The sequence below is a fragment of the Dromiciops gliroides genome, chromosome 2 (genome assembly GCF_019393635.1).
Source record: "Dromiciops gliroides isolate mDroGli1 chromosome 2, mDroGli1.pri, whole genome shotgun sequence".
Lineage (NCBI taxonomy): Eukaryota > Metazoa > Chordata > Mammalia > Microbiotheria > Microbiotheriidae > Dromiciops > Dromiciops gliroides.
Window position 1 is genome coordinate 96,917,711 of NC_057862.1, and position 12,355 is coordinate 96,930,065.

The following is a 12,355-nucleotide window of genomic DNA, read 5'->3' on the forward strand; positions in this document are numbered from 1 at the left end:
ACTGTAATCTCCTTATGTGAGAAAAGGATTATTGCAGATATTTGGTGTGCTCTAATTGTGAAAGAACTACTAAAATATATTTTGTCCAAGTTTCTCTATATCTTAAATAGAAATGTGGAAGAATTTTTTATCAGTACAGTTTGGATTCTTATGGAAGGCCTAGAGAAGTTTAACTTCTGGCCCATGCCAAGTTCCTAATTCCTTCAAGGAAACTCTGTGGGTATTATGGCTTCCCTCTGAGAAGAAAGGCTTCATAAGTGTCAGTTGTGAACTTAACAAAAGAATCAACTTGCCCTCAAGAACCTTGAATTTTAGTGGGATACCTTAGTAAAAAGAGGGTTCATATTGAGAGATCTATTATAAATTTCTTATCTATTTCTCCATGTATTTCTGGCTTTTCTGTTAAACACGTAGATGCTACATCAATATGAACCCTTTTTCATACTGAAATACCCCCACTATAATTCAAGCACTTTGAGGGAAAGAATATTTTTTTAACTTTCTTTATATCCTCAAGCCTTGTGTAGAATGTATGGCACAGAATAAACAACAAATGCATGCTTAGAAGGAAATCAAGGAACTTTAAAAAATAAAAAAGTTGGAGATGATATAATTCTGGTATTTATGGATCTGGAGAAAGAATAGAATTGGGACTGCAAAAAAAATCACTACAAAACCAACAAAAAATTTTTAAAAATAAAAATCCTGAAAACCAGACTAGCAAAAGTTAAAACGAAAAAGTTATTAAAAATAGACAACCATTTTTAAATAAAATAAATCATTAGCTAATTTGATTAAAAAGAAGAAAAGAAGGGCAGGTAGGTGGCACAGTGGATAGAGCACTGGCCCTGGAGTCAGGAGGACCTGAGTTCAAATCCAGACTCAGACACTTAATACTTACTAGCTGTGTGACCCTGGGCAAGTCACTTAACCCCAATTGCCTCACAAAAAAAAGAAGAAAGGAAAACCAAATTATCAGTATAAAAAATGAGAGGATGATTCACAACAAATGAAGAAAAAGTTAAAAGTATTTACTCTTCTTTATTCCTTATACAGAAACTATCTTGCTCAAATATATGCCAATAAAACTGAAAATCTAAATAAAGCAAATGAATATTTTGCAAAAATGGCAAGTACCCAAATTAAAAGAAGAAAATGAATATTTTAAAAATCTAATTTGAAAGGTAAAATGAACAAGCAATATTTGAACTTCCCAGAGGATAAAAACTTCAGAGCCAGATGGATTTACAAGTGAATTGTATCAAATATTCAAAGAATAATTAATTCCATTATTATATGAGATGTTTACAAAAAAATAGCAAAAAAATAAATCTTATCAAGTTCCTTCCATGACACAAATATGGTCTTGATACATTCACCAGGGAGAATCAAAACAGGAAAAACAAATCAATATCCATAATAAACATTAATGAAAAAATTCAATTAAATATTTCCAAATAGGATAAAACAACATATCAAAAAGATTATATTTGGAATGATACCAACAATTCAGTGTTGCTTTATGATTAGGAAAACATTTAACCATGTAAATAACAAAATCAACAAAAATCTTGAAACATCAATAAATGCAAAAAATCTTTTGGTAAAATCAAAATATTCAAGAAAGGTTTTTGATTAAACAGAACACCTCTTTATATTTTTTATCACTAAGAAGGAAAGAAACAAAAAAATATTTCCTTAACATGATAAACAGTATCTACCTAAAATGAAGAACTAGCATATTCTGTTATAGAGAAATTTCAGTCCTTTATAATAAGATCAGAGATAAATCAAGCATGTCCTTTGTCACTATAATTATTTGATATAGTACTTTTAAATGCTACCTATTTCAATAACAAAATAAATTGAGTGAATAAGGATAGGCAAAGAAGAAAAAGATTTAAGGTTTTTGTACATGATAGATCATTTTGAGAGGATATTTGACTTAGAGAATCCCAGAATTTCAACTAAAATATTAACTAAAACAGCAACTTTATATTATGGTCATAGGATATAAAATAAGTTAAAAATTCTTCACAACTCTTATGTATATTATCCACAAAACAAAGCAGTAAGAGATTGAACAAGAAATTATTTTCAAAATAATTACAAAATATACAAAACAGTTGCTATTCACTATAAGGACTACACAGGAATTCTATGAGTTTATTATTTAAAGGAATAAAGAAAGAATAAAAATTTAATTCAGTCATGTAAGTGTAATAAAAATGACAATGCTAACTAAATTAATTCACATACAATACTTTTCTGCCAATCATACTTTCAAAAGATTTATTTAGAGTACTAGACAAAACAATACAATTCTTCCAGAGGAAGAAAAAGTCAAAAATCTCAAGGGAATCATGAAAAAGAGGGCCTACTATCAAATTTCAAATCATACTACAAATCAGCAATCATAAAAACTATGTGATTTTATAAAATAATGAAGAGTGAAATGAGCAGAACCAAGAGAATATTGTATACAGTAATAGCAAGATTCTTTTACAAACAACTTTGAGTGACTAAGTCATTTTGATTATTATAAATCAACAAATTAACTATAAAGGACCTATGAAGAAAGACTATCTACATCCAGGGGAAAAAACTGATAAATAGAATTATGTATGAAATGATTTTACATATGTGTGGGTATAATCCTATATGTATATGTGTATATACATACACATATACATATTTGTGTCTAATGGGAGGCATCTCTAGGACAGGGTGGGGGGACAGGATAATTGTATTTTTAAAAGGAATAGCAAGTTGTACCTAATACATTTGCATTTTCATGTGCAAGCATCCTTATTTGTTATACTATGTTATGAAGTGCTTGTTTTATTCCATAAATTAATAATAAATTTTAAAAGTCTATTTGGTGATGGTTAAAAATTAGAAAAGTTGGTCACTGGAACAGATTTAAGTCAAGAGAAACTAAAATCAATCGAATTATTGTTTAGTAACCTCAAGAAGACGTACAAGTGGGATAAAAATTCTATATTCAATTAAAATTGCTGGGAAAACTGGATAGCCTGTAAGCTCCTTTAGGACATGGGAATGTTTTTTCTTCCATTTTTGTTCTTACATCCATGGTACCTAAAACAGTGTTTTACACCTAATCAGTGTCTGTTGAGTTCAGGTGAAATTCTTTGCTGAGCATGTAATTTTGTAGGTTTGAAAAGAGAAGAAAGGCTTTAGGATAGTCAATGTGAAAAATGTGATTATCAGGATAGATTAAGACTCAGGCAATCCATCAAAAAGCATTTATTAAGTGCTTACTATGTGCCAGACACTGTGCTTTATGACTGAGATAATGAAAAAGGCAAAACATTTCCAGCTCTCAAAGAGTTCACACTGTACTGGAGAAGACAACATGGAAATAACTATGACATAAAAGACAGGAACAGAAAGCTGGAGGGAGGAGTGGGAGAGAGAAGATTGAAAGAGGATTGGGGGTGTGGGGAAGAAGATATGAAAAACAGAGATTAAGCAAATGGAAGGCAGGAAGGCAACCTCAGAAGAAAGGCACTGGCAGAAGCAGGGAAGAGAGATCAGAAACACTCCTAAAGAAGGTGAAATTTGAGCTAAGTGCTACAGGAAGCTAGGAGGGAGAGTATTCCAGGCATGGGGAATAGACAGTGCAAAGGCACAGTCAGGACATGAAGCATCCTATGTGAGAACAGTAAGTAGGCTACAGTCACTAGATTGTAGAATGTGTGGAGTATAGAAAACTTTCAGAAGACTAAGAAGGGGCACAGGTCATGAAGATATATGAAGGTCCAAGAAAAGTTGGTACTGTTTTGCTTGTTTGTTTTGAGACTTGGTCCACCTATCTCACCAGAGTTGAAAGTGTGACTTCTCCTAAGCTCCAAAGAACAGCTGATTACCATGGCAACCTTGACCTGTATAATATCCACCTTGGCCAGTTCACCCCTCCTTAGACAGCATAGTGGCCCTCTGAATCCTAGATATCAAATTAGTAGTTCCAGTACTGTTTACTCAGCCTCCTGTGTTCTAAACCTTGGCAGTATATTCTTTACACTGTATCTTAAATCTAATCAATTATAATGTCCAATCTCTCTGACATTTTCCTATCTTTCCCTACTGCCAGTCTAACAGGTCTTTCCACCTCCATCACCAACCCTGCTTCCCACTGTGCTTCATAGATACAACGGAATGATTCCAATAAATATATTGATCTAGTCGCATCTCTTTTCTACTCAAATGTCCACGGGGCCTACTGAATATATTCAAACTCCTATGCCTGCAACTGTAGCCCCTCTAGAATCTGGCCCAATTCTCATCTTCCAGACTTCCCTGATATTCAGAGAGGCAGTGTGGCTTCACAGAGAACAAGGCCAGCCTTGGAATTTGAAACACCTATGTTCAAGTCATACCTCCAAAATGCTTTCCATGTGAACATGGACAAATAACTTAATGTCTCAGCCAACTCTGGTAGATTATAAAATTCAGATGAGTTAGTGATCTGCACTGATGGATGGACTTCCTAGTCCAGAAGCTCTTAAGCTTTTTTATATCATGAATCCCTTTTCAAAATGATGTTTCTCAATTTATGAAACAAAATATGTAAGATTATGAAGGAAAACAATTCTATTGAAATAAAAATGTCATTTTCCTCATCCCAGTTCATTGATCCTGATACCTATTTACAGACACTTGGGGGATCTGTGGACCCTAGCTTAAAAATCTCTGCTCTACAGATGATATGACAGCATACTAAGAGAATTCTAGAGAATCAACTTTAAAAACTACTTGAAATAATTTAGAACTGTATAATAGTTGCCAGATATAAAATAAAACCACACAAATCATCAACATATCTATACAAGGTCAACAAAGCCCAGCAGAGATAGAAAGAGAAATTCCATTTAAATAAATGTAGACAATAGAAAATATTTGGGAGTCTCCCTGCCAAGACAAACTCAGGAACTATATGAACACACTTACAAAATACTTCTCACACAAATAAAATCAGGTTTAATATAAATTGCTCATGGGTAGGCTAAGACATTATACTAAAAATGACAATTATACCTCAATTAATTTACTTATTCAATGTCATATCAGTCAAACTACCAAAAAACTCTTTTATAGAGCTAGAAAAAATAACACAATTCATCTGGAAGAAGAAAAGGTCAAAAATAGCAAGGGAATTAATTGAAAACATGGAAAAGAAGGTGGCTCAGCCTTACCAGAACTCAAACAATATTATAAAGTGGCAATACTCATCTGGTATTAGCTAAGTAATAGAGTAATGGCTCAGTAAAATAGATTAGGCATACAAGACAGTAGTAAGTGACCATAGTAATCTAGTATTTAATAAATCCAAATACTTTAACTTTTGGGACAAAAACTCACTATTTGACAAAAAGTGCTGGGAAAACTGAGAAACAGTATGGCAGAAACTGCCATACTGCATACCAATTTAGGGTCAAAATGGTACCCAATTTAGACATAAAGGGTGATACCATAAGCAAATTAGGAGAACAAGGAATAGTTTTACCTGTCAGATCTATGGAGAAGGAAAGAATGTTTGACCAAACAAGAGAAGAGAGCATTATAAGATGGAAAATGGATAATTTTGATTACATTAAATTTAAAAAGTTTTATATGAATAAAACCAATGTAACTAAGTTTAGAAGGAAAACAGAAATCTGGGAAACAATTTTTACAGCAACTGTCTCTGATAAAGGCCTCATTTCTCAAATATATAACTTTGTCAAATTTATAAGAATACAAGTTATTCTACAACTAATAAATGATTAAAGGATATGAACATCTTTCAGATGAAGAAATCAAAGCTATTTATTGTGATATGAAAATGCCCTAAATCATTATTGATTAGAGAAATGCAAATTAAAACAAATCTGGGGCACCACCTCATACTTTTCAGATTGACTAATATTTCAGAAAAGGAAAATGATAAACGGAGAGATTGTGGGAAAATTGAGACACTAATGAATTGCTGGTAGAGTTGTAAACTGATCCAACCATTCTAGAGAGCAATTTGGAACTATGCCCAAAAGGCAATCAAACTGTGTATACCCTTTGATCCAGCAATACCACTGATCATAAAAAAGGGGAAAGGACCTATATGCACAAAAATATTTAGAGAAGTTCTTTTTTAAAGTGGCAAAAAATTGGAAAAAGAGTGGTTGTCCATCAAATTGGGAGTAGCTAAACAAATTGTGGCATATGAATGTAATAGAATACTACTATGTTATAAGAAATGATGAGCAGGTGGGTTTTAGAAAAGCCTGGAAAGACTTATGTGAACTGATGAACAGTAGCATTGAGCAGAACCAAGAGAACATTATACATGGTAACAGCAGCATTGTGGGATCAACTATAAATGACTCAGCTCTTCTCAGCAATACAATGATCCAAAACAGTTCCAAAGGGCTCATGATAGAAAATGCTATCCACATCCAGAAAAATAACTGATGGAATCTGAATGCATATCAAAGCATAGCATTTTCACTTTAATTTTTTGTGTATATTTTTTTCCTTTTGGTTTGTTTCTTCTATTGACTACATATAGAAATGTTTTACATGATTGCACATAATAACCTATTTCAAACTGCTTCCTATTTTAGGCAGCGGTAGGGGAGGAAGAAAATTTGGAACTCAAAATTTTTTTAAATGAATGTTACAAATTGTCATTATATGTAACTGGAAGAAAAAAACAGTATTTAAAATTTTTTTTAACTTTTTTAAAAATCTCTGCTCTAAGCCAAGTTCTTCAAACAAATGAAATCATATGTTGGTCTACCCACCCCCCCAAAAAAGAACTCTCATATATCAAGCAAGCTGCACTATTCTCTTCCTCCCAAATATACTGTTTTCTTGCCTCTGTGACCTTCGTTCACGATGCCTGAAATGTCATTCTTCACCTTCTTTGCCTATTGAACTTGTATTTATCTTTTAAAAGCCCAACTCAAATGCCACCTCTTCCATGAAGTCTACTCTTCTCTGTCAGTAACCATGTTTTCTTCCTCAGACCTTACTTACGCTTCAGCACTTGCATAACACATAATAGTTGTTGCTTTCAAAATGTTACATTATATAGGAGAAAGCAACATGAAAATAAGCAATAAAATACAGAACATACACAAAGTAATTCCTGGAGGAAAGGCAGTGGCATGGTATTATGTATATAGGAAATGCTAAATCAATACCTAATGAATGGAATCACCCCCAATTTACAGCTAAATAATATAACTTTCCATAGTCACATCACTCACAAATACTAAAATTATAACTCAAAATCAGTACTTACCATGTACTAGAATGCCTTATTAAAGTAATAATTTGGTAAAGATCAGAACACACAAAATGCTGTATGTCTATAACAACCAGAGGTCAAATTCCACTGAAGATCCATAAAAAGTTATTAAAGTTAAGCCACTTTGAAAATTCCGTATTCACATAAATACTAAATTCACTTAAATTATGAGAATTTTATAACTTTTGTTAAGCTATTTCATAAGGTTTATTTGTTTCATGAGATTTTTCCTTCTATTTCATCATCTCCATATGACAAAACAGTGTTTTTCTAAGTAATATTTAGATAATATTTTCCTCATTTACTTTTCAGGAATTTTGTTACTTTTTCCCATGAGTGTTAAAGCTAAAATTCAGATTTATAACCTTTATTTTTTCTCCATACCATAAGCTAATTTTATTCATTGTGTACATGTTCCTAAAAGAGATAACACAAATAATAGAAAACAACTTCATGCTGGGAGAAATGGAACAATAAAAAATAGACAGCAAGAGAGGAAAAATGGTAAAAGGAATACCACTGAAAACACAATTATTGGAATAGAGAGTACAGAAAGTAAAACAGTAAGTATTGGTGTACCTATTATATGAAAGCTATTTGGAGAACATCATTGTTGCAAGCCAATTTACCACTTTCAAAGTCTGGAATTTTGCAAACCTCCATTAGCATTTATATGATACATAATTCTAAATTACAGTTTAGGAATAGCTACAACAAAGATGATGGCCTTTCCTAGAAAAGAGATTATAGACCCCAAAAAGTATCACTTATTAAAATTTTCCTTTCCCTTTCTATAATCAGTAAAACTTATCTTCATAACAGTTCTTTTTCTCATCCTGCTATTGACCATTTAACTAAAATTAGTCCCTAGTTTTCTTTATCAAGAACAATTGTTGCTATACAGTGGCATACGATGATTATTAATTATCATCATCTTTCTACTTTTAACGGCCAGGGAAAAACTCTTTTGGATGAGGTTATTGTTAATATATGGGTAAATATAGTCATGAATACAATATATTCATTAGTGATCAAGCATATTTCTAAGTTTATTTTATGTAATAAATATATCTTTCAATTGGAAGTTCATAAATTCAGAACTAAAAGACACCTTTATGATCATCCTGGTTCTTGTCCTTCCTAAATGATCTCTCCTTCTCTGTCTCCTTTGTTGGATCCTCTTCCAAATCACACCCTCAAGCCACAAGTGTCCCTCAGGGTTCTGTCCTGAGCCTACTTCTCTTCTCCCTCTTTGCCATTTCACTTGGCAATCTCCTAGATTCCTATGGACTGAATTACTATATCTATATTGATGATTCTCGTATCTCCCTATCCTTCCCCAAATGCTCTACTGTCTTCCAGTCTCACATCTACAATTACCATTAGACATATGAAACTTAATGTGTTCAAAAAATAATTTATCTTTCCCCAAACCAATACACACACACACACACACACACACACCTTTCCTAATATTGTACAAGGCAACACTATCCTCTTAGGAGTCATCCTAGATTCCTCATTCACTCTCACGCCTTCATATCCAAATTTGCCAAGGCCTGTCATTTTCACCTTTGCAATCTCTCTTTTATATATTCCCTTCTCTCCTTTGACATGGCCACCATTCTGGTGCAGGTCCTCATCACTTCATCATTGGATTACTAAAATAGCCTACAGGTGGGTCTGCCTCTTTCAAATTTCTCCCTACTCCAATCCTCAAACTCAGCCACTAAAGTGATCTTCCTAAAGCACAGGTCTGATTATGTCTTCCCTCTATTCAATAAACTCCAGTGACTTCCCATTGCCTCTAGGATCAAAGACATAATGCTCTTTTTTTGCCTTCGAAGGTCTCCATAGCCTAGCCCCCTCCTACCTCTCCAGGGTTCTTACGCCTTACTCTTCCACATGTACTCTTCTATCCAGTGACACTGGCCTCTTGGCTTTTCCACAAACAATAACTCCATCTCCCAACTGCAGGCATTTTCTCTGGCTGCCCCCCATGCCTGGAATGCTCTCTCTCCTCTGCTCTGCTACTGACCTCTCTGTCTTCCTTTAAGTCCCAGTTAAAATCCCACCTTCCACAGGAAGACATCTTCAACCTATCTAAATTCTAGTGCTTTCACTCAGTTAATTATATCCCTTCACTCTGTTAATTATTTCCTATTTAACCTGTACATAGTTTTGTTGAATATATTTGTTTTCATGTTTCCATTTGGATTATAAGTTCCTTAAAGAGGCAAGGACTGTCTTTTGCCTCTTTTTGTATCCTCAGAACTTAGCATATTGCCAGAAATAGTGTGGGTCCTTAATAAATGTTTAGTGACTGATCTATTGCATCTCCTGAACTTTGCAGATAGGGTATTGAAGCCCAGTGAAGTTGTGACTTGCCCAAGTGTACTCAGGTTGTAAATGGGAGAGCCAGGATAAGAAACCCTCCAATTTCAAATCCAGCACTCTTTCTACTGTATCACATTGCCTCCTTACCCACCTAGAATTAATAACTTAAATTGATGTGATTAATTCTTATCATGAATTATAAGCTATAAATATACAGCTGTTCTGGGCTTCTCCAGTTTTCACTTCTACCCTGTTTATAACTAATTTATTCCAGAAAAAATCACATTTATGTTGTTGAAAAAATCTGATTAATGTGCCACTAATTTTTATTTATTTAAAATTTCTTAAAAGTTTTCTTAACCCTTACCTAGCATTTCCTTATTGAATAAAAACATCAATTTAATTTCCATTTCTCTTTAAGCAAAATATATACAAGTTTTTTTATTAGAAACTACTGCTTCAAAGAATATAGACTAAAACATGACATATTTACTGAACTTTTGCAAAATATTTTCTCAAAGTTTATTGCAATTATAAAGACACTTTAAAAGGAATCTTTAAATAGATTGATATTAGTCTTTCAGTTGAAAATATTAGAAAATAATATCCATTACCACTAACTAGACAGAAAGTAATCTTTGAGGGCAGCTAGGTGGTGCTGTGGATAAATCACTAGCCCTGGATTCAGGAGGACCTGAATTCAAATCCAGCCTCAGGCACTTGACACTTACTAGTTGTGTGACCCTGGGCAAGTCACTTAACCCTCACTGCTCACAAAAAAAAAGAAAAAAGAAAAAAAAAGAAAGTAATCTTTTTACTTGTATTTTTTGTTTTTTTTTCCTTTACATTGATTGAGAAAACTCAAAAATAACCAAGAAAATTCTACAACCCATTTTTAATAATCATGCAAACTGGATGCTAAAAAATGTCAAAAGTTATATATGGGAATTTTGTGAGACTAACTCAGAGATATTATGTTTCTCTCACATTTTTAGGCTAGTTAGTTAGCAAATTTCCAGAAGACTACCTGCAATCCCTTTGACCATGAAATAGATATTATGGTTGATTTCTAAACATAAAAAATAAATTCATGAAAAATAGCTTTCAAAATCTTGGATCAACTTTTTCCTCACTTGTTAATTTCATAAGTAAACATGTTGTCATTTACAGGCATATTAAACCAAGGCCTATACCTTGTAAAGAAACTGATCCCAAAAATCATCACACTGAAGCAATTTTTAAAACTCGAAAAATAAATTGTATTCATCATGATGAATTTGCTAAGAAAGTATAATAATATATTTCAGAATTTATTGAACAATTTCAAAATATCCAATGTTGCTATGCCCCAAAATGAATATTTACATTACCCTCATTTTAGCCCCAAAATAAATTAACTAGAATACGCCATTTACTAACTATACTAGGTAAGCATTTCATAAAGATTTTCTTGGAATAACTTGAAGAGTCAAGGAACATAACAGGCATTTGTTTTCTAACAAAGCCATTTTTAATTGGCTCCCTATTTATTCTTCATTTTCACAATATCGTGTTGCTGAAGCTTTAGAAAAACAGCCATTTGGAGGAGACTTTGAAAGCCAAATTTCCATTTAATTGTCAAAATATTTCAAAAATAAGATAAATTCAATAATTTAGGCTTAAAAAAGTTTTCAAATCTGTGTGTTTAAATGTTTATCAACTGAGATACATATATGTGTGTGTGTGTGTGTATGTATATGTGTGTATATATATATATATATGTCAGATTTTCAAATTGTGCTTAACCTTTCTTAGTATGAACTTCTATTCATATAAATACACAATACCTTAAAGATGAAAACCATTGGCTGCATTTTTTTTGTGGGGCAATGAGGGTTAAGTGACTTGCCCAGGGTCACACAGATAGTAAGTGTCAATAGCCTGAGGCTGTATCTAAACTCAGGTCCACCTGAATACAGGGCCAGTGCTTTATCCATTGCACCACCTAGCTGCCCTCAGCTGCATTTTTAAATGAGTAAAATATAATTTCTGTATGCTTCCAATTCAGGTAATTTCCTAAGTTGTATCATGTGCCTTGTCCTACTAAAAAAATCACCCATAATTATATGAAATGTATCATTTTTTCTTTATTTCCACCAAAATAACACATCTTTTAGAATCCGTTTTAAATTTTAATTTAATTTAATTTTTAATTTAAATCAAGCGTTTAACTTCTTATAAACAATAATTTAAGGATTCCCTTAAGTACTGCTTAAATACATTTTAGTTCACAAACTGTCCTATTCATATCATAGGGACCAATGCTTTTCATACATCTCTAGTAGATATTACTTTTAGTATCTGACTAACATGTTCATTTTTTAGAATACAGAATTAATAAGAATATAGACACAACAGAGGAAAAATTCAGTGAGAAAAATTATATAAAAATTCTCTTTCATGATTCTTTACTTAGGACTCTTTACTCCTCCCAAACCCTCCAATAACTTTATAGAGCTTCATTTTGATTTTAAAAGTCATCTCTCCTTTTATTATCAACTCCACATATCTTTCTCTTATGTCATCATATCCCTATATCACATAGATTTATCTTTGAAGAAGTAAGCACAAACTACAATCAAGTATAATTCTATTAAACTTCAGGGATGATATAACTTTAAATATGTCTTTGCATATATTAATTTTATAGAGTTTTCCATCAAACAACTT

General features: G+C 32.6%; 1 protein-coding gene across 2 annotated transcripts in view; it reads right to left on the bottom strand.

Annotated features, from left to right (window-relative positions):
• Nucleotides 1–12,355, bottom strand: part of ATRNL1 (attractin like 1) — a 1,132,449-nt gene that overhangs the window by 970,259 nt on the left and 149,835 nt on the right. The gene's annotated exons all lie outside the window — the stretch shown is intronic.